This window comes from Lynx canadensis, chromosome A2, assembly GCF_007474595.2.
Source record: "Lynx canadensis isolate LIC74 chromosome A2, mLynCan4.pri.v2, whole genome shotgun sequence".
In the NCBI taxonomy this organism is placed as follows: domain Eukaryota; kingdom Metazoa; phylum Chordata; class Mammalia; order Carnivora; family Felidae; genus Lynx; species Lynx canadensis.
The window spans coordinates 63,368,345-63,391,013 of record NC_044304.2 but is presented as its reverse complement, the minus strand read 5'-3'; positions in this window follow the sequence as shown (position 1 = coordinate 63,391,013).

Sequence of the window (22,669 nt, the reverse complement as noted above, 5' to 3'; positions counted from 1 at the left end):
TTCTCCAACAATTTCTTTGTCACCATGAGGGCTTCCACCTTGTGACAAGGGATGGCTTCAACCCATCTGGAAAACACATCTACAACAGCAAGAACATGTTAACCCCTGCTAGGTGGCAGTTGAGTGAAATCAAGCTGAGGTGCTCAAAATGTCCGGAAAGAGGCCTGAGGGCTCTGGGGACAAAAATAATTTTCCAGAATTATGGGTCTGATAAATCAGAAATTGCTAGTAGACTGTTTTTACAATTTTGTAGAAGTCTCCCCACCAATGTCTATCCATAAATTTGAGTCATCTTAATTGCACCATGGTGGGTGAAGGGATGGAAAAAACAAAAAAGTTGGGTTTGCCAGGGAGCCAGGAAGAACCAAGTGAGTGGCCATCTTGGGGTTCCCAGAGCCCTGATTATTCATTTAATTTCCAGCCATTGTTTTCCGTCCTTAATTTCTCTGATTCAGGAGCAAACTGTCGCCATGTTGCAAGGACATCAGGATGGCAAAAGTCTGGCAACGAGGGGTCAGAAGCGAATGGACTTCATCCGCAGCTGCTACAATCTTTATAGATTCCGTCACTGCTGCCTGTGCGTCAAGGTCAGCCAGGGCGGTTCCCTGATGCTCAGGTTGTCTTTCTAGTGTGATCCTCAGTTTTGATGACAGCAACATCAGAAGGTAAGGGAATGTCAGTAAGAGCATTGCTTACTTGTAGTGCATTTTTGATTGCACAGAGTTTATACTGGGGTCAGAGAGGATGCAAAAAAAAAAAAAAAACCCCTTATGTTATGTTTCCATAATATCACCAAATCACGGACGATCCCAAAGGCGTACTGGCTGTCAGATAAATGTTAATGGTTTGTCCTGATAACTGGCCTGTCCTGCTAGGGCCCGAAGCTCCTCTTGTTGGGCTGATTTAGCTTTGAGAGATTTCTTTTCTGAGGTAGTTCAGATTGGGTATAACAGCATCACCGGCTTGAAAATTCATCTTTTCATTTTTACAGTATAATCCATCAATGAACAGAATTAGATCAAGATGAGTCAAAGGTGGGGGGTCTTATAAATTAGGAAACAGTGTCATGAAATGAGGCATTATTACCTCACGATCATGGGGCTCACCTTCGTTAGGTAGGGGTAGTAACATAGCAGGATCCAGAACATTGCAATGTTTAAGGTGCAGATTAGATGGGGAATGCAGAAGGATCTCATAGGAGGCTAGTTGGCTTGCAGAGAAATGTTGAGTGGATTCAGAGTTAAGGCTTCAGACAGAGTATAAAGTTTGGGAATAAATGTCATGTCCTGGGGTCCAATCTGTTGAGGCTTCCATGACTCTGAAGCTGCAGCTGCATCTGTAGCCTTAAGGCAGTTGGGGTGGACATGAGCCACAGAGTCAGGCCATATGCAGGAGCAGGCAATAGGTGAATGTCTACTGCCATGTTCCTGACTGAGCCAGCACTCCGAGGGCTTGGTTATCTCTTTCATGCACAAGCAAGGTGAAAGGTTCGAACAGTTAGATGGATCTGCAGCAGGTAGCTCTTGTAGCGCTTGTTTTATTCTTGTTTACTCATGTTTGTCTTTCCAAGGAAAGGATTTGGGATTGAAAATTTTAGTAGGTTCATGGAGGAAAATTAGGAAGCCATTGTCTGCCATCCCCAGCCAGTCCTAGGAATCCATGAGGCTGTTGCTTAGTTGTGGGCCCAGGGAATTCTTGGATTAGCCCAATTCTTTTTGGAGATGGCTGGATTCCTCCAGGGCTTAGACTATGACCCAGCTAATGAACAGTGTCTGGAGATAATTGTAATTTTTCTGAACGTTTCTGAAAGTTTAGAGACTTCATGTCCTTCTTCAGATGACTGTTGCAGCAAAGAAGCAAATTATTTTATGGATGCCTCTGGAGTAACGGAGCACAGCAAGAGGTCATGTATACATCAGGGAGGGTCAATTTCCCGGAGAATTAGAGGTGCTTCACTCTTGGCAAAGCACCTGGGAAGAATAAGAAGGGGTGTCAGTGAACCCCCGAGGTGTGACTGTCTGGAACAGTGCTGATTGATCCAAGTCAAACAAACAGATATTGGCTGTTGGGGTCCACAGGGTTGCTGGAGATGGCTGAATATAGGTCTCTAACAGTGACTGTGATTCTGGAAAAACTTGTAACAGAAGGATGTCTAGGTTTGGAACAACTGGGAAACAGGGAATCATTGTGTGGTCTTCTTAGTGGATCCCAATCCTGGACAAATCTCCAACCTGCCCATTAGCTTTCCAGCCTGCGAGATTGGCCTGTTCCAGGGTGTGGTTCAGGCAGGGGTTAGGCCCCTGGGCATTGCAACCTACCACTGTGGCATGAGGGCTGGTATGGCCTCAGGCTTAATGTACATCGAGGTGATCTAGGTGGAGGCTTACTTGTGTCCACTTGGCATTTTTATAGGCTTTGCACTTTGTATTCTCCCAATGTCTGTTTTGGAGATATCTCTCAGATTGATGGCACCTCGATTAAATCAGGGCTCTTTTGTTGAACTTCTTCCTGTTCTATGTCTAGGACAAACTACAAGGAACATAAAAGATGAGGTTCAGAAATTCCACGGACAGGTCTGTACTGGAAGCAAAACAGATTAGCTCTTTTTTTTTATTTTATTTTTTTAATTCAAGTTAGTTAACATACCACACAGTATTGGTTTCAGGAGTAGAACCCAGTGATTCATCTCTTATATATGACATCCAGTGCTCATTCCAACAAGTGCCCTCCTTAATGCCATCACCTATTTAGCCCATCCCCCACCCACCTCCCCTCCAGCAGCCTTCAGTTTGTTCTCCGTATTTAGGAATCTTTTATGGTGGAGCGTCTGGGTGCCTCAGTCAGTTGGGCATTGGACTTTTGATTTTGGCTCAGCTCGTGATCTCATGGTTTCATAAGTTCGAGCCCCATGATGGGCTCTGTGCTGACAGTGTGGAGCCTGCTGGGGATTGTCTCTCTCTCTCCCTCCCTCCCTCTCTCTCTCTCTTTGCCCCCTCCTCTCTCTCTCTCTCTCTCTCTCTCAAAAACAAGTAAGTAAACTTAAAAAAAAAAAAGAGTCTCTTATGGTTTGTCTCCTTCTGTTTTGATTAGCTCTTTTAATTCAGGAAGGAGCTCTCTGCCAGACTGATTGAGTAGGGCTGTATTACACAGCAAAAAGGGATGTTTTACAGCAATGAGTCCCAGAGTCCTCACGCTGGCTGAGATAAAAATGATCTCTGAACTTCATCAGATGTACCCAGGGTGGAAACCTTTTTCCTCTGAGAAATGTATCATTCCACGAGGGGGTGGGTAGAAAGCATAGCTCCCGTATCAACCAGAGTTTGGTGAGGTTTTCCATCACGATTAATTTTAGTCTCCCTTTGGCTGTTGAGGGGCATTACTGGCAATAGTTTGGCAGAGAAACCCTCAGATCCCTGTCAGCTGTGGGAGGGGCCCGCCTGGGGACCCTTCCTGAAGGTAAATGTGAGGACGCTCCGGAAGAATCCGCATGGGACCCTTGAGAGCAGCCTCTCTCCCAGTGTCCCAGTTGATTAGAGCTCTGACGTTGATCTTTGGAGCAGTATTTTTTTGCAGCCGGCCCCCTTGGCGTTTGCGCTGTGGCAGGCCTAGATGATATTTTGGGTCTCTGGCCTGGGGGTTGTCGGAGCTCTAAAGCTACGGGCTTAGCAGACTTGTGTTCGCATTCTTGCTCAAGGATCCTTTCAAAATGCTCAGCTCTGGTCCCAGATTCAGTCAGGCTGTGGCCTCCCATCCTATTTTCTGCCTTTTGTTCAAGCCACTGCTCTCAGGAGCTAATCCATTTACAAAGAAGGCAGCCAGGGCAGGCCGGGCGACCTTTATTATTGTGTAGCACCCTGAACGCTGCAGAAAGAGAGTTTCGGAGCGGGCTCCAAAGTCGGCCAGGGGTTCATCTCTCTTCTGTGGGTGCATTCAGGGAATAGACCAGTCATTGTGGGGAAGACTTGAGCAATGGCTCGGGAAAGGTCAGTTGCATTTTCAAGCCCTTCCAGGTCAAGGATCTTGAGTATTCTTTGGGGGGCTTGGCCATTTTGCTTCCTGCACAGGCTTCCCCACATCCTACCAACCTGCACCCCAGGGTGCAGGGCCCCAGGGTCAGACCCAGCACCCCAGGGTCAGAGGCCCCGACAACGACCCTAAATTCTTCAGAGTCACTTCTGGGGTCCTTCCTTGGTTTAGGAAATTCTTTATAACTATTTTTAGACCAAGGGGCAAAGGATACCTGAGGGGGATGGTGTACAACCTCAGGAGGTTTCATTTTACACAGTGATTGTCTGTCGGCCTCTTCAGAGTGAAAAGGCAGCTCAGACGGAAAATTAGTGGACCGTGAGTGCTTAGGAGGTAAAGGATGGGGGGCTGCAGGGCAAGAGTCACGTCCCTCCCACCGTCTCTTGTTTTAGGTTCATTTTGCGCCTTTAATTTCTCATTAGCATTTGTAACGAGTAGTTTAATGAAGCTATTTTGGAATCTGGAAGCCTTCTGGAAGCTCCTGTATGCCAATTAGAGGCAGCATTCCTTTCTGTCCGTCCAATTTGGGATCGCTTGCTCTCCAGCATATTTCTTACGTGAACTGTCTTGTGTAATTGGAACGTTCCCCACAATGGTCATTGTAATCGAGGTTATTCTTCGTAAAACCCTGCCATCTTAAATGGCCACAACTTCCAGGACTAGAGGTGTTAAACGTAAAATAAGCAGGTGTGCCGGAAGGTGGCACGCTCGCCTCCCAGGATATAAAAGACCGTTTCTTCTAGGAGGCCTTTGGGTTTCCCAGAGCCACATTAATGATCGGGGTGGGGATGGGGTGCGGAGAAAGGACCAAACCTGCAAGCCCCAAGGGATGGGGACGGCAGACAGACTCCAAAGAGGATGGAGCCCTGTCCCTAACCTGTTAGGGTTAGCCCTAATCCTAACAGTTCTGAGGGTGGAGCCCAGGGTCAGAGCTAAGGGCAGGGGTTCTGCACCCCGCGAATCACGGTTCAAAAGGCGAGGGGCTCAGCTCTGAGCAGAACTTCCTGCCAGCTGCCTTGGCTCTGAGCAGAATCCCCCGCCAGCTCAAGCTGCAGCTTGTTAAGGAAAGGCAGCGAGACCCAGGGCTCACACTGAAAAGGAACTCTGCAGTGGCCCTCAGACCGTTGGCTCCAAGCACGGGGGGGGGGGGGGGGGACAAGCCCGCGTACCTCATCATCTCCAAATGCCCACTTTGATCCCACTGCTGCCACCAGCATGTTAAAAACCGAAACCCAAGGGAAAATTCAAAATTCAAAGTTTGGCAGATCTCTTTGGCTTGATCAAATGCTTCATGAATCAGGCAGCATCTCATCCAGCACATGCAGAGATACTCCGAGGACCCACATAAAGTAGAAGGCGTTTACACACAGGAAGGTGGGGCGAGGAAGTCATTAGCAAAGGAAACAAGAAAGATCCTGCGGGAAAGTAAGAGTTCAGGTGTGTGTGGCGGGAGAGAGGAGGGGGGCGCTTCTCACTGGCTGAGCTGCGGCGCTTCCCATTGGCTGGACTTGTTGCCAGGCAACAAGAAAGTCTCCCTTCCTCCAGCCCTCCTGCCCTACTGCCCAGCAGGGAGATATGCAAGGTGCCTTTCTTTCCTTTTGGGATAATCCATGACCAGTGGGAGGTGTGGGTCCCTCTACAGGCCTTCCCGACTCCAATCTCACCTGGGGTGCCCCTTATCAATTTTTACAAAATCAAATGAAAGAAAACGAACTGTTGCTATACACACAAAACTGGATGGATAGGAAAGACGCTAGGTGTGTAAAATTGTCAAAATGACAAAATTATAGTAATGGCAAACTGGTTAGTGGTCGCCAGGGTTTGGAGGGAGACACAGGATGCCCCACTTTTACGCTCCCACTAACATTATGAGAAACGGCCTAGGGGATATTTGTAGGGGCGCTGGGCCCGTTCTGTGCCCTGATTGTATTGATAGCTACACATATCAATACTGTGGTTAAATTCATGGAAGTATATACCAAACTGGAGGCAAATGATAGAATTTAAAAACTGGTGAAATCTGAATAAGATCTACAGTTACTCAACAGTACTGTCAGTGTCTTCGTTTTAATTATTATACTACAGTTATAGAAAATATTAACATTAGGGGAAGCTAGGGTCTGGGAACCACCTGTACTAAGTTGGACACTTTTTTTTTCATCTAAAAGTACTTCAAAATGCAAGGAAACACTTTTAAATTATAGTAGCTGTTTGACGTTTAAGCAAAATCTCGATATAACAATCAAAGAAGTGAGAAATACCTCATACCAATAAAAACCTTCAAATAAGTTTTGGAAAAATATTTCTGTTCGGTTACTAGCACCTGGTGTCTATGAAAATAACTGTAATCAAAATAAGCCATCACCTGTGAATTTTTCTCTGCATATAACCTGTTCAAAGGTGGACACAGTATTCAGGGTGAATTATTTTTTTAAGAATTTTCTCATGAAAATCCGAAAATATACAAAAAAAAATTGAGACAACCAGACAACGAACACTCAGACACCCCAGCACCTAGATTCTATAATTAATGATTGCATGATTTTGCTTTAATATGATAACTGTTCATCCATTCAGCCCCCTCATCCACTACTATGTCATTTTAAACGTATGTCAACATAACTTCTAGTCATTGGTATACTTTGCCCCTGAAAGCTTCAACATGCATATCATTAGCTAGACTTCAATATTTGTTACTTGTAGAGTTTCTTTGAGGTAAATTTAGAAACCGTGGGATGCAGAGCACTTGGGTGGCTCAGTCGGTTAAGCATCTGACTCTATATTTTAGCTCAGGCTGTGATCTCACGGCTTGTGAGTTTGAGCCCCACATAGGGCTACATGCTGTCAGTGTGGAGCATGCTTGGGATTCTCCTTCTCTCTCTCTCTCTCTGTCAAAGTAAATTAAAAAAAAACTTAAAATATAGGGGCGCCTGGGTGGCGCAGTCGGTTAAGCGTCCGACTTCAGCCAGGTCACGATCTCGCGGTCCGTGAGTTCGAGCCCCGCGTCGGGCTCTGGGCTGATGGCTCAGAGCCTGGAGCCTGTTTCCGATTCTGTGTCTCCCTCTCTCTCTGCCCCTCCCCCGTTCATGCTCTGTCTCTCTCTGTCCCAAAAATAAATTAAAAAAAAAAAAAACGTTAAAAAAAAAAAAACTTAAAATATATAATAAACAGTGGGATGCAAAAACCAAAGTATATCATCCACAAGTTTTAACAAAATGCATTTACTGCGGAGCTCATATCTCTATCAAGGTGAATATTGCCCTCCCCTCGCAGTTTCTATGAATATTTTGGACAAGTCTGTGTGGGTAGATGTTTTCATTTCTTATAAACACCCAACAGAATTGCTGGGTCATAATAAGACTATGCTAGAACTTTAAGTGGCTTCATCATTTTTATGCTACTACAACATTTATGAGATTTCCAGTGACGTCTTGTCCGTGCCAATGTTGGCTTTTTTCCTTTATTTTATTTTGTTTTGTTTTATTTTATTTTATTTTATTTTATTGTTTATTTTATTTTATTTTGTTTTGTTTTATTTTGTTTTGTTTTGTTTTGTTGTTTATTTTATTTTATTTTATTTTATTTTATTTTATTTTTATCATGGAAAGAAACACTTGCTATGAGATTTACCCCCTTCAATGTTCACATACAATATGTTATTGTTGCCTGTACGTACCACATTGTACGGAAGATCTCTGGAACTTTCCACCTTACCTCACTGAAATGTATGCCTGTTGATAATCAACTCCCCAGCTTCTCCTCCCCGCAGCCTTGACAATCATCACTCCACTCTTTGATTCTATGAACTTCACTGTTTTTGATTCCTCGTATAAGTCGAATCATGCAGTATTGGTTCTTCTGGGACTAGCTTATTTCACGTCCGCTAATGTCCTCAGCATTCATTCAGATTGTCACGTTACAGAACTTCCTTCCTTTTTAGATCTGATAGTGTTCTACTTCAGGCAAGATACATGTTTCTTTTTCCATTCATCCGTAGATCAATATTTAGATTGTTCCCACATTTTGGTTATTGTGAAGAGTACTGCATGAACACGTAGGGTTAATACCACCTTGAGACCCTGTTTTCACTTCTTTCGGATAAATACCCAGAAGTGGAATGGCTGGATCTTCTGGTAGGTTCTCTTCTTGAGGCCCCTCTAAACTGTCTTCCACAGCAGCTGCACCATTTTGTATTTCCAACAGTGTTTGATTTCCAATTTCTCCTCCTCAACCACACTTGCTTTTGGATTTTTGACAACAGCCATCCTGGCAGGTGCGAAATGCTATCTCATGTGGTTTTTGATTTGCATTTCCCTGATGAGTGACACTGAACATTTTTTTTTCAAATGCCCATTGGCCACTGGATGCCTTCTTTGAGCAATGTTTTGAACATTAGCTATTGTAGGAGCTATTGAATGAAATCCCACTGAGTTTTTTTTAATGTGAAATTTATTGTCAAACTGGTCTCCATACAGCACACAGCGCTCATCCCAACAGGTGCCCTCCTCAATGCCCATCACCCTCCCACCCCCCATCAACCCCCAGTTTATTCTCAGTTTTGAAGAGTTTCTTATGGTTTGCCTCCCTCCCTCTCTAACTTTTTTTTCCTTCCCCTCCCCCATGGTCTTCTGTTAAGTTTCTCAGGATCCACATAAGAGTGAAAACATATAGTATCTGTCTCTCTATATATGGCTTATTTCACTTAGCATAACACTCTCCAGTTCCATCCACGTTGCTACAAAAGGTCAGATTTCATTCTTTCTCATTGCCAAGTAGCATTCCATTGTATATATAAACCACAACTTGAAATGCCATTGAGTTTTACCCTGCATTTCACTGGTAATTCATAACGGTGAGCATTTTTATGTGCTTATTGGCTATTTGTACCTCTTATTTTGTGATGTGTCAGTTCAAATATTTTGCCCATTTTTATTACAGTTGTTTGCTATTTTGTACTTGAGTTTTAGGACATGGCATTTTCCACATTATATATGATGAATGACCATTTTTTCTCTGTTTTTAATAGAGTGAGGTGCTGTTTCTTTGAAACACTGTAAGACTCTTGAAAAAACTGGGCAACCTATCTTGTCAAATCTCTCCAAGAATCTTCTGACGTTTTTTGGACTGTTGACAGTCTTAAAAAATAGATTATCTGGGGGCATTTGGATGGCTCAGTTGGTTAAGAATCCAACTCTTGATTTTGGCTCAGGTCATGATCTCACGGTTCATGAGATTGAGCCCCGCGTTGGGCTCTGCACTCACAGAGAGGAGCTGCTTGGGGTTCTCTTTCTCCCACTTTCTCTGTTTCAAAATAAATAAATCAGTAAGTAGTTAAAAAAACAGATTACTTGAAATTCACAGTTGTTTTTTTTTTTTTTTTTTTTTTTGCGGAAACTAAAGATAAGAAAAACTACAATACATACAACAAGATGCAGATCAGGAGGAAATAATAGGGACATCTTGGAGCTTTCTATTCAAACAAAATGAAAGACAGGAAAATAATTCATATGGTGTAAGAAAGAAGCAGGAATGCCCCCTGGAATTGGTATTCCCAAGCTGGCAAACACGTATGCTAGCATTCCATCCTATCCACTGTGATCACCCCATTTTACAAAAGAGAAAACTGAGGCACTGAGAGGCCCCGTGACTCACCCAAATTTTAGTAATGAAGAAGTGGCCAAGTCAGGATTTGGTGCCTGGCTTGTTCCCAGTTCCGCGCCCTCACCACCAACCTTGGCCACATATCCTTGGTTTTCCCAGTACATATTCTCTTTTTCTGGCAACAACACTGAAGATTTTCTCTAAGGAATAATCTTTGTCTCTACTTTCCAAGAAAGTATCCTGCTGGGGGCCTGGAGGAACTGAGAGCCTGGCCTCACTTCCAAGAATGCTTGTCTCCCTGACCACATTGACTTATTCTGCCATGATTGCATCACACGGCCGAGCAAATGGGCCAGTGACACACTACGGGTGTTTGTTGTATTGGCCGAAGCGAAAGCTCACACCTTTCATTGGCATTGTAGCTGTGACAACTAAGTTCTGCAGTCGCTAGGACCCCATGGAGGAGAAGAGAGAGCTTCAAATGAAGCCAACACTAAGGAAAGAAGAAATACACAGTGAACAACACATTTCTAAGCACCTGGACCCATGTGGGTCTGGAGCCATTACCCCTGGCCTTTTCAGTATCATGAGCCTGTAAGTTCTGTTTCTCATAAACCAGTTTGAGTTGATTTTCTCTCACTTTCTGTCACCAGTACTGCCTATTCCACACCTGTGACACCAAGACTGTTCGTATGAGTCACAAACTTTGATAACCTCATTTTTTCTCTTTACCCATGAAGATCAGTGTCATGGAGAACTCTGGAGAACACTGTCCAGCATCCCTGAAAGTCATCCCAGCCAATGGCGGATGCATTACGTCTCGGGTCCAAATTCACTCGATATCCAGGCTGCGATTGTGGGCAGAGTTCCTTTGAGACTTTCTTCTCTGCCAAGAGCAGCACAGACCTAAGGGTCCTCAGCAGAGGGCTCCACAGGAACCACTGCAGGGGGAAGGGGCTCGTCTCATGTCACCGGGGCTATATGGCTACTTGGTGGCATGGCTGTGAAGACATCCACCAGTGCTCTGCTCTGGTCACACCTGAGGATTGTGTGGTCCTTCAGCAACCGTGTAGCTCCAGCCCAGCCATGTCGTCACCCATCTGTCCACACGGACACCGTGGTCCAGTCCTCCTACCTGCAAGGGAGGCACACTCCCTCTGTACACTCACACACACACACCTGCCTCTGTGCCCCAGGCATGCTTCCCGTTTCTCAGTGACTGCAGATCAACTCTGACCCCAGGAAACCCATGATGGCTGCGATCTGGCAGGTGCAACGGTAACTTGTCCAGTGAGCTCGGCATCCCAGCCTTGGGGCAGGGTCCTCTGTTGAGTCTGTCCACCTTGCATGCTCTCCCTCCACCCTAAAGTGCCTTCCAGAGTTTCATATCTTACAGTTACTTTTTGGTCGTATTTTAATAATTAAACTTCAACTGTTTGAATCACCGTGTGCTTTCAGTCTCGTGATGGTAACAGGACTGACACGCGGGGCAGATGACTGGCTGAGGGCTGCTCTCAGGGTGGTAAGGGGCTCCCAACCAGCATTCAAACTGGGTTTAGGCATTTTCCCTCAAGTGTCATTGCTTGAGACCGTGCCTGCCACGGTGTGCTGGAGGGACAGCTGCAGAGGTTCTGCTCCTTCGGTTTTGAGCCTGGGCCGCCTCCATGGACACAGGAGGTTTGGGTTGTGGTTGGTAAAGGGTGGGGTTGAAGGGCAGGGCGGACAAGGAAAGCAAAGGGTCAGGAGAGCCATGCTAACAAGTTCATCCATCGCTGCTTTGCCGCCCCGCCCTCAGGGCCAAATGAGGAATGCGCATACCAGGACGAGGGTCCTAGAGCGGGGTGATGAAGTGAATCTTCTAGAACGCAGGGTTCTTCTGATTGTCCTGTGCCTCTGGAGTGGAGTTGAACAGGGGAAAGCAAGCCCACGGGGCAAGGCTGGCCTTGAATTGTGGGCCCGCACTTGGGAGCGTGCGGTAGTGAGGCAGCCCTTCCGGACGCCCCTGTTCTGTAAGATAGAAGTGGGCATCCCAGAGCCGTGACTCATTCTTCATTGAGAGAGGATGAACAGAACCCAGAGGAGGGGCTAGATGAAGACAAAATGCCTCTCTGTCACCACGGTTGTCTCAATTCCCCAAGAAGGGGCTGGATATGGGTGTGGACCCCACCCAGAAGCACCTGTAGTTGTCTGGAACCCAGCCTATGTGCACCAACAGGTAACGTGGACACAGTGCTATTTGAGATTCTGATTTCAGTCACGTAGGAAACTATTTTTGCCCTTTTCAAAAATGTGCACTTTAGAGAACCTGGCCATGCTACTCGCATTGTGAATTGGACAGATTATTCCAGACACTTAGAATCTAGATCTTAATATGAGAATGGAAAACAAAGAAAGCAACTTGTTTTTCCCAAAATGCTCTATTAAAGAAGGCTATTTCTATTCAGGGGCTCTGTCCATTGACATCGGAATGCATCATGTGCCGTATCAGGGCCGTGTTGGTTTGCATTCAGCAAACCGTGACCACACACGTGTCTTGTGCCTCATACTGTGTGAGGCCCTGGGATGCATAAGAGAATAAGGCTCCTGAAAATCATCTCTTCCAGCCAAAGAGGTGCACAGAATGCATTGAGACCATTCCAGACATCAATAAGAGAATGCAAAGGGTATAGGGAAGGTGGAGTTGTGAATTCTATACCTAATTGCAATAGATTGGCAGAAAAAGAAAATTTCAGGTAAGCATTTAAAATACAAATTTCAAAATAAAATGAAGTTAAAAATTAAAAATTAAATTAAATTAAATTAAAAATAAATAAAAAATACAAATTTCTGGGGTGCTTGGGTGGCTCAGTCAGTTAAGTGTCCAACTTCAACCCAGGTCATGATCTCACAGTTTCATAGGTTCAAACCCTGCCCCGGGCCCTGTGCTGACAGCACAGAGCCTGCCTCGGATTTTGTCTCCCTCTCTCTCTGCCTCTCTCTCTCCCCAAAATAAATAAACATTTAAAAATAAAAAACAAAAAATAAAAATTTTTGCAACTCAACATCAAAAGACAAATAACCCAGAAGAGCTGAACAGACATTTTTCCAAAAAAGACATCCAGATGGCCAACAGACACATGAAAAGAGGCTCCACATCACTCATCATCAGGGAGATGAGAATCAAAACCACAGTGAGATACCACCTCCCACCTGTCAGAGTGGCTAAAATCAATAACACAAGAAATAACAAATGCTGGTGAGGATGTGGAGAAAAAAGAACTCTCATGCACGTTGGTGGGAATGCAAACTGGTGCGGCCGCTTTGGAAACCAGAATAGCGCCTCCTCAAAAAGTTAAAAATAGAACTACCCTACAATCCAGGAATACCACTACTGGGTATTTACCCAAAGAAAACAAAAACACTAATTCGAAACAGTATACGCACCCCCATGTTTATGGCAACTATCATTTACAATAGCCAAGATATGGAAACGACTCAATAGGTAAATGGATAAAGAAGAAGGGGCACATGCACACACTCACACACATGCACACACATGCACACGCACACACACCCACACATGCACACGCACACACTGGAATATTACTCAGCCATAGAAAAGAATGAGATCTTTCCATTTGCAATTGGAAATTCCATTTCCAATGGCCTGGGAATAGATTATACTAAATGAAATGAAATAAGTCAAACAAAGGCAAATACCATGTGATTTCAGTTACATGTGGGATCTAAAAAGACACAAAAATGAACAAACAAAATGCAGAAACAGGGGCACCTGGTAGCTCAGTCTGTGAAGCGTCCCACTCTTAATTTTGGACTCAGGTCATGATTTCATGGTTCATGAGTTCGAGCCCCATGTCAGGCTCTGCACTGACAGCCAGAGCCTGCTTGGGATTCTCTCTCTCCCTCTGTCTCTTTACCCCTTCTCTCTCCCTTGTGTGCTCTCTCTCTCTCTCAAAATAAAGAAATAAACTTTAAAAACAAAAAGCAGAAATAGACCCATAAACACAGAGGACAAACTGATGGGCCCAGCGGCGAGCAGGGGATCGGCAAAATGGGTGAAAGGGAGTGAGAGACCAAGGCTTCTGGTCTGGGCATGAACAAGTCACGGGGACGAAAAGCACAGCGTAGGGAATGTCGTCAATGGCATTTTAAAAGTGATGTAAGGTGACGGACCGGCTACAGCCGTGGCGAGCACAGCATAACACAAGGACTCGTCAAATCACTGTGTCGTGCACCTGAAACTAACGTGACACTGTGTGTCCACTGGCCTTCAATAAAAAAGTGTGAATTTCTGCTACTGTACATCCTGCTGGTTAACTTTATGTGGCAACTGGGAGCACATGTTTGGATGATGTTATCATTGGACTCGGTGAACTCAGAGTGAGGAGATCGCCCTGTGTGATGTGGGCGGGCCTCACCAGTCAGCTGAACGTCAGGATAGAACAAAAAGACGGACCTCTCTCGGGAAAGAGGGAATTCTTTTTTTTTTTAATTGTTTATGTTAATTTATTTATTCTGGGGGGGGGCGGGAAAATGCATGAGCAGGGGAGGGGCAGAGAGAGAGGGAGAGAGAGAATCCCAAGCAGGCTCCACACTGTCAGCACAGAGCCCGACGTGGGGCTCAAACCCACGAACCGCGAGATCATGACCTGAGCCAAAATCCAGAGTGGGACGCTTAACCGGCTGAGCCCCCCAAGTGCCCCAGAGAGAGAGGGAATTTTGCCAGCAGACAAGCTGCACACTTTATCTGCATGATGAGCTGTCCTGGCTTTTGAGCCTCCTGGCCAAACTACAGACGAGGACTTGTCAGACTCCATAATCACATGAGCCAATTCCTGATAATAAATCCCTTTATGTTATATACGAGCAGACACACAACTTCTCCATCTCTATTGGCTCTGTCTCCAGAGAACTCTGACTAACACTCATCAGGAAGTGACCAAGGTTCACGTGACGCCTCCCCCCCTTATCCGCAGCTCCGCTTTCCACGGTTCGAGTTACCTGCAGTCGACCACGGTCTGATCCGTCCACCACAGATGGTCCTCCTTCTGACTTGTCCTCAGGAGGTCACCAGGCTACACCACAACGCCTACATCCCTCATCCTAATCATTTCATGCACGATGTGGGCAGTCTATCGTCTCACACCATCACAAGAAGAGCAGGCACAGAACCTTAAGATATTTTGAGAGAGAGACCGAGACCACAGTCACGTAACCTTATTACAGGGTGTTGCTATGATGGTTCTATTTTGTTGTTAGTTATTGCTAATCTCTTGCTGACCCATATGTGCCTGACCCATAAATTAAACTTCATCATAGGTGTGTATGCATAGGAAAAATCACAGTACGTATGGGGTTTTGGTACAGTCCATGGTCCCAGGCATCTCCTGGGGGTCTCAGCAGATCCCTTGCAGACACGGGGAGCCTGTTTGTTCATAATATGAAACGTATCTTGTGCTTCCCAGTCTGAAACAGTTCTGGTACAGAACAAGTCTCATACAGCAATCCAGGAAAGAAAAAAACAAATGAACAAATGGGAATTCGCGTCTCACGGTGCATTCACACAGTGGCTGCCTGCATGCGTTACTGTCGTGTTTAATCCGTTAAGGGCCATATCCAGCCTCTGTATGAAAATATAAATTACCCGAAGGTAGTCCTTTGCCAACAGAGCATGAGTAAATGGTGAGCAATATGGGTAGAAAGGCGGGAGACAAAAAGGCGCATTTTAAAATGCAGTTTATTCTAATGCGGTACATCTTTACGAGGATGCTCCTTCACAGGAAACTCCAAGTGATTACAGTGGGGATGTCCTTTTAAGACCAGAAACATTGCAGCGTTTGGTAGGAAAAAGATCCGGCAGCCTTAGCGCCGTCACCATCCTGCGGATCACATGTTCATTGACCACAAATCGCAGAGAGCCGTGCGCGGAGGGGTATGGTCTGGAATCGGGCGTTCAGGTCGGGCTCAACCACATTCCATCTCTGGATGTGGTCTAGGGTACTTACTTCATTTCTTTTACCCATGATTCTCCCCTATCGGTACATAAAGGCAATGACAGATATTTTGTTATATGAGGTCTTAAAAGGATTCGGCGTGAGCATGCCTTTCAAAACTATAGTGGAAAGAAAAAAAGCATGCAAATTTTAATCATTATTGTCACCAGGTACCTTCGAAGGTCCAACAGTGAGTGTTTGGAATATAAATAGGAGTTATAGTTGAAAGTACCAGAGTAGATGTACTGTTCTGGTTTGTCCAGTAAAATCAAATGAGTAATTCATTCATATGAATGAATGATCGTGCGAAGTGGATTGTGGAGGCTGAGAAGTCCCACTTCGACAGGCAGCAAGCCGGAGACCCAACAGGGGTGATGGTATAGCTCCAGTCCAAATGTGAGACAAAGGCAGGATGCCCCAGATCAAACCCAGTCAGGCAGAGACTCTACCTTTTGTTCTCTTCGAGCCCTCAGCTGATTAGATGAGGCCCACCACACTGGAGCAGGCTTTTGCTTTACTCAGTCTATTGATTCAGACATTAACTTCATCCAGGAACATCCTTGCAGATATACCCTGAATCATGTTTCTCCAATGTCTAGGCAGCCCGTGATCCAATCAAAGTGACATGTAAAGTTAACCATCCCAGGGGGTTAGTGCTCTGAGACATACAGACTCCCAGGGATATCTCGAAGTCAACGTATCTGCAGAGACAGTTAAGCTCTGTCTTCCTTGACTTGTAGTAGATGCCCTGCCTGTCCTTCCTCTTCTGTCCCATCAGTCTCTGTTTCTTTGCGTATGGATAATACTCAGCCCTTCTAATAACCCAGGCCCCGGTTGAGGCTCCGCTATATGCTGGCCATAGAAACTCACACAAGTCCCTGAATCCTGTTTTCTCTTCAGAGGGACATGTCTGTGCAAAAAGGTCATTTTGAGAGCCAAGGATAATTTGTAAAATAAGAAGTATGTTTAAAACTACAAAATACGGGCGCCTGGGTGACTCAGTCATTTAAGTATCTGACTTCAGCTCAGATCATGACCTCACGGTTCGTGAGTTCGAGCCCTGCGTCAGCCTCTGTGCTGACAGCTCAGAGCCTGGAGGCTGCTTCACATTCTGTGGCTCCCTCTCTCTCTGCCCCTCCCCCACTCACGCTCTGTCTCTCTCTCTCTCTCTCTCTCTCAACAATAAAAAAAACATTTGAAAATTTTCATAAAAAACAAAACAAATAAAATAAAAGTATAAAATAAAGCAAAAGGAATAATAATAAAGGATACGATAAAAATAACTAAAATTTTAACATGTTAAAAAAAAAAAAAAACCTTGAAAGCTCTGATCCAGTGAAAATCCCAGCAAGTTATTTTACAGATATTGACAAACTGATTCTAAAGTTTACATGCAGGCAAAAGACCCGGGATAGCCAGCACAATATTGACAAAGAAAAGCGAAGTGGGAAGACTGGCATTGCCTGACTTCGAGACTTACTGTAAAATTACAGTAATCAACACAGTGTGATATTGGTGAAAGAATAGGGAAATAGATCAGTGGCATAGAATAGACCACCCAAAAGTAGATGCCTTCCCACCCCAGGAAATACAGCCAACTGGTCTTTGAAAAGGACAACACAACTTTGAAAAGACAACACAATGGAGCAAAGATGGTCTTTTTCACAAATGGTCCTGGAACAACGGGACATCCACATGCAAACAAATAAATCTAGACACAGATCCTACACCCTTCACAAGAAATAATTCAAAATGGGTCACAGACCTAAGTGTAAAACATGAAACTCAAAAATGCCCAAGAGTTAACATAACAGAAGCCGTAAGAGCCTTGGGAAGGGCAATCGTTCTTTATCTAAAACATCAAAGATATTATCCACAAAAGAAATCCTTGATAAGCTGGACCTTAGTAACATTTAAAAATTCTGCTCTGTGAAAGACAATATCAAGAAAAATAGAAGATAGTCCACAAACTCGTAGAAAATATTTGCCAAAGACACGTTACAAAAGACCGTTATCCAACATATACAAAGAACTCTTACAACTAAACAACAAGAAAATGAATAAGAGCATTTTTAAAATGGGCCAAAACCCATAACAGAAATCTCACCAAAGAAGGTATACAGATGGCAAATACAGTTGTGGAAAGATGTTCAACATCATTTGTCAGGAGGGAAATGTAAATTAAGACTGCAATGAGATATGACTTCACACCTATTAGAATGGCTGAAATCCAGAACACTCAAAACACCCAATGCTGGCGAGGATAGGGAGCAACAGAAACTCTCAGTCGTTGCTGGTGGGAATTCAAGATGGTGCACCACACTGGAAGCCAGTTTGGTGATCTCCTACAAAACTAATAATACTCTTATCATAGAATCCAGCAATCAAACTCCCTGGTATTTGCTCAAAGGAGTTGAAAACTTATGTCTACAAAAAACCTGCACATGAATATTTATAGAAACTTTATTCATAACTGCCAAAATTTGGTAGCAACCAAAATGTTCTTCAGTAGCTGAGTGGGTAAATAAACTGGTACATCCAAACAGTGGAATGTCACTTAATGCTAAAAAAAGAGAGAGAGAAAAAATAAGCTATCAAGCCATGAAAAGATATGAAAGAAACTTAAGTGCATGCTACTAAGTAAAAGAAGCCAATTTGAAAATGCTACATATTGTATGACTTCAACTCTACAACATTCTGGAAAATGGAAAAATTATGGACATTAGAAAGCTCAGTGGTTGCTGCAAGGGGTAGCGTAGGGAGAAGTGAATAGTCAGAGAGGCTTTTTAGGGCAGTGAAAATACTCTGTATGATATTGTAATGATGGATACATGTCGTTATGCTTTTGCCCAAACTCCTAGAATGCACAACACAAAGATTGAGCTCTAAGACAAACTCTGGACTCTGGGTGATCACAATGTGTCAGTGCAGGTTCCACAATCATAACAAATGTGCCCCTCCCATGGGGGATGTTCACGGTGCGAGAGGCTGTGCATGTGTGGGGTCAAAGAGTATATGGGAAATCTCTGGACCTTCCCCTCAGTTTTGCTCTCAAAAATAAAATAAGTACAATGAAACTGCTCTAAAAATAAAATATTACCAAAAAAAACCAAAAACCTAAAAGCTCCATAAAAAATAACACACAAGTAACGCTTAATATATATCTTACACTTTTGAAATTGTCTATCATCCCCAAGGCGCGTGACCCTAATGAGTAAACACAACGAGTTTACCACACTGAGCAAATGACAGCTACACACAACCCAGCGAACAGATTTGTCATTGAGCTAATCAGTCCACTCAAAGGAGCAAATTACCATTTTGCTTCATGTTGCTAATTTTTATGTTGTAGCTCTGAATTAATCCATAACGCCAACAGTAAAGAGGAAACTTTGCCTTAGAATTTTGTTAGACCTAGAAGAATCTACTTCAGCCTCCTAAGGAAGAGTCTCGGTCCCAGACAAATTATTAAGATATTCACAGCAGTTCAGGTGAGGACCACAGCCAATCAGCACACACCGTGCTCACTGTGCCATTCCTGCATCCGTCTGTGAACGTACCAAGAATGCTTGGGATTAACCTAGTTATCTGGTTTCTCAAACCATTTCTCTCTTCTTTCAAATTGGAAGCTTCTCTGATTAAAGATGACCTGTCAGAACTCGTGCTCTCTCCTTGCCAACTCCAAGCACTTACTCTCTTCAGGGTCCCTTGAGTCACCTTGAAGACATCTGTGGCTCCAGAATCTAAGTGTGAATCCCTTGTTCAAGGCCAGTCAAGGTGTCTAAGGAGACATAAATGGAAGGATGGAGGACAGAAAGATGGAGGATGGAATGACAATAAGATGGATGGATGGATGGGTGGATGGATGGATGGATGGATGGATAGGTGGGTGGATGGATGGATAGGTGGGTAGATGGAGGGGAGATAAAGCTATGGTTTGTGAGACTGTAGTTTTGGGGAACCATGGTAGCTCCTGCAAGCATGGTGTTGACCACTTGTAAGGACCAATTACATACAGGGTAATTGTGCTAAGCACCTTTTATTTATTATCTTAAGGAATCGTCACAGGAATCCCATAAAAGAGTTACAATTATTTTCCCCAAACTTGAAAAAGCACAGCCTTTTGGTTATTAAATAAAGGATCTGGACCTTGTATCCTTGTCTGTCTAGCCAGAAAGCCTGTGGTCTTGACCTCATCCCTCTGCAGTCATACAGGATAGATAGAGCCCCTTGGTTACGAGTCAGTTTTTATCTAAGGGCATAAAGTTTTTCTCATCTCTTATTAGTCTACTGTTACTGCCTCGCAAAGGGAGGTTTTGTTTTCTCCCCACATTCGCCCTGCAAAATCCTTCTTTAAACGATGTTTTCACTCAATCTCTTGCTGAGGCTACTTCCCTAGGCTCTGGTGCCAGAGGCTCTGTTGTTTGTAAGTAGTTCTCACTTATGATGAGCCAGATTCTGGGCTGTACAAGCATTAGGCTCATTCGATTCTTCCACCACCCTGATTAGATCGGTGTTATTACCCCCCTCCATTTACTGAGTGAACAAACAGAGGCTCACATGAGGTTTCTGTCCACAGCATGCACAACTGACATATCCAAGATTTGATCCCAGGGTTTGTCTTTCCCTAGAGATTATGCCATCAATCCCTGTGCTTGGAAAGAGAGTGACAGTCTAGCTGAGGAGTAGATAAATGTTGCCCCTGCCAAGAACTGGTCAATTTTTTTGTCTCCAGCACTGGCACATGGAGACAACCCATCCCATTTCTAATGTATGGTAAACTGTCAGAGTTACTAAGACAAGCCATTAGAATCATACAGCGTATGTTTTTATCCCCCAGACCAGGCTCATGGAACCATCTTTGTTTCTGGTTGGAATGCCATTTAGATGTTCCCACAGGAGAAGAACACGTGGCCTGGAAAGAATAGGACACAAATGTTCCAGAAATGTTCCAAATTAAACACTGTGGTAGGAACGTCAGCAGAAGAAAAAATCAGTTTCTTCCACTGTCTCTGATGTTCCTTCCACTGAACACCTTCTTGAAAATATTGTCTCATAAAGAGCCAAGTATGACTTTGTCTTTCTCCTGAAAACCAGTGGAACTTTCTGGGCTACAGACTGGCCATGGGCAATAGGACCTCTCCAATCATTCAATCCCATTATATCCTGCTAACCTTTGGAAGATAATGCTCCAAATATATGTATGTCCTGTCCGTGTTCTCTACACAGAGTGCACGTTGAATAAGGCTTCCAAAACTTTCCAAATCTTACATTTTCATTTCTTACTGTTCCTGTGGTCTCTCTGTCAGGGAGTTGTAACGACAGTGGATGATAAAACGCCAGAGGTAAACGATAAAGCAAATAGGCTTTTAATTTACATTTTTTGGAAGATCACACACAACACACCCAGCATCCGTGCATCCCAAAATCATCACTGATGGTCTGAATGTGCCAATAATTTATCACCTGCATAGCTCTGCTGCAAAATCTATAAGAGAAATGGAAAATGTATTTTTCTGCTCTGGTAGCAAGAAAATCAATCTATGGCTGCTTGACAGATTCTGATCTTATGATTTAGGTGTCCTTAATCAGAGAAGGCTCACGAAGGGAGAGCAAAGTGCATTGGAATAATAAGGAAGAAACCTGGGGCCACAGAAAAGTTGCTCCAAGCCAAGTTGCCCAGCGCCATCTCTCAGAGCCACCGGGGAGGAAAAAGAGCGGATACCTTCAACCCTGAGAACCTGGGGACCAGTCCTCACTCGGGCACCTGCGTCCTCAGCGGGTGACTGTGAGTGCATTGACCACACGCAGTTTCCACGTTGTCTATAAACTCTTGATATTATGACCTCACAGGGCTTTCTGATGATGACACAACACGTCGTAAGTGATTCAGCAATATAACGCATTCGAGTTTGTGAACGCATCGCAATTAGTACACGGCAGCTTCTACATTCCCTCCGCACCTCAAGGCTTTTCCAGCAATGCTGGCTTCCAGAGCGAACTCCTTCCCTTTGCCTAAGAACACGTTTATGCTAACCTGGAAACACGGGAGCTGGTCAGTCACCTGCTCTGGAGATATTTGCTCTATTTAGTCTCTATCTGCGGGCTGCTTCTTCCAATTTTCCCTAAGCTGTGCCAAGTGCTTAAGCCATAAACACAGAAGGAAGTGAGAAACTTTGTTCCCATAACACTTTTTTCTATTTAAATTCAAGTTAGTTAACATACAGTGGAGTTTGGTCTTCAGGAGTAGAACCCAGGGATTCATCTCTTACCTATGACACCCAGTGCTCATCATGACAAGTGTCCTCCCTTAATGCCCATCCCCCATTTAACCCATCCCCCCACCCCCTCCCCTCCAGCAGCCCTCAGTTTGTTCTCCGCATTTAAGGGTCGCTCATGGTTCTATGCTCTGGTCGCATGTTGTGGTGGGCAGAGAAACCCAATCGTGGTGTCGCGGAGAAAACCAGGACTCCCCACCGGACACCCTGGCCACGCCAAGCACACGCCTTCACCCCTTCACCTCATGTCTGACCTTTGTCCTGCAGCCCGAGCTTGAGATGCAGTACAAAATTCATCAAGTTATTTATAAGGTAAGAACGAGATAAGACAGTCAAGCACTGCGTGTACATGCTGCACACAGCTGTGCAAATATTAACAAAGGAGCTTTCTGAATCTAACTCAATGCAGAAATTATAATGTTCATCCTTGAATGAGCGAGCACCAGGGAGGTCCCTAAGTACCCTCTTTCCCCGCAAAAGGTGGGGAAAAGCACTTGTATAAAGAAGATATTTGCATACTGTCCACACTGAGGGATAGCTGTGACTGTCAGAATGGCAATAATACTTGGATATTTGCAAAGAGGAATGAAAAATAGATGAACAGAGAAGTATTTTTCTCCTTTAAAGAGAAACTTTTTCCGGCAGCTGAAGGCAATGACGGGGAGGGCTCTTTTCAATCTGTGTGCTACCTCTGCTGAGAAGATATCAACAGCCTATCAGAATCGACCAGAAAAAAAAAAAAAATCAAACTAGGTTCTCTTTGCCTTCAGG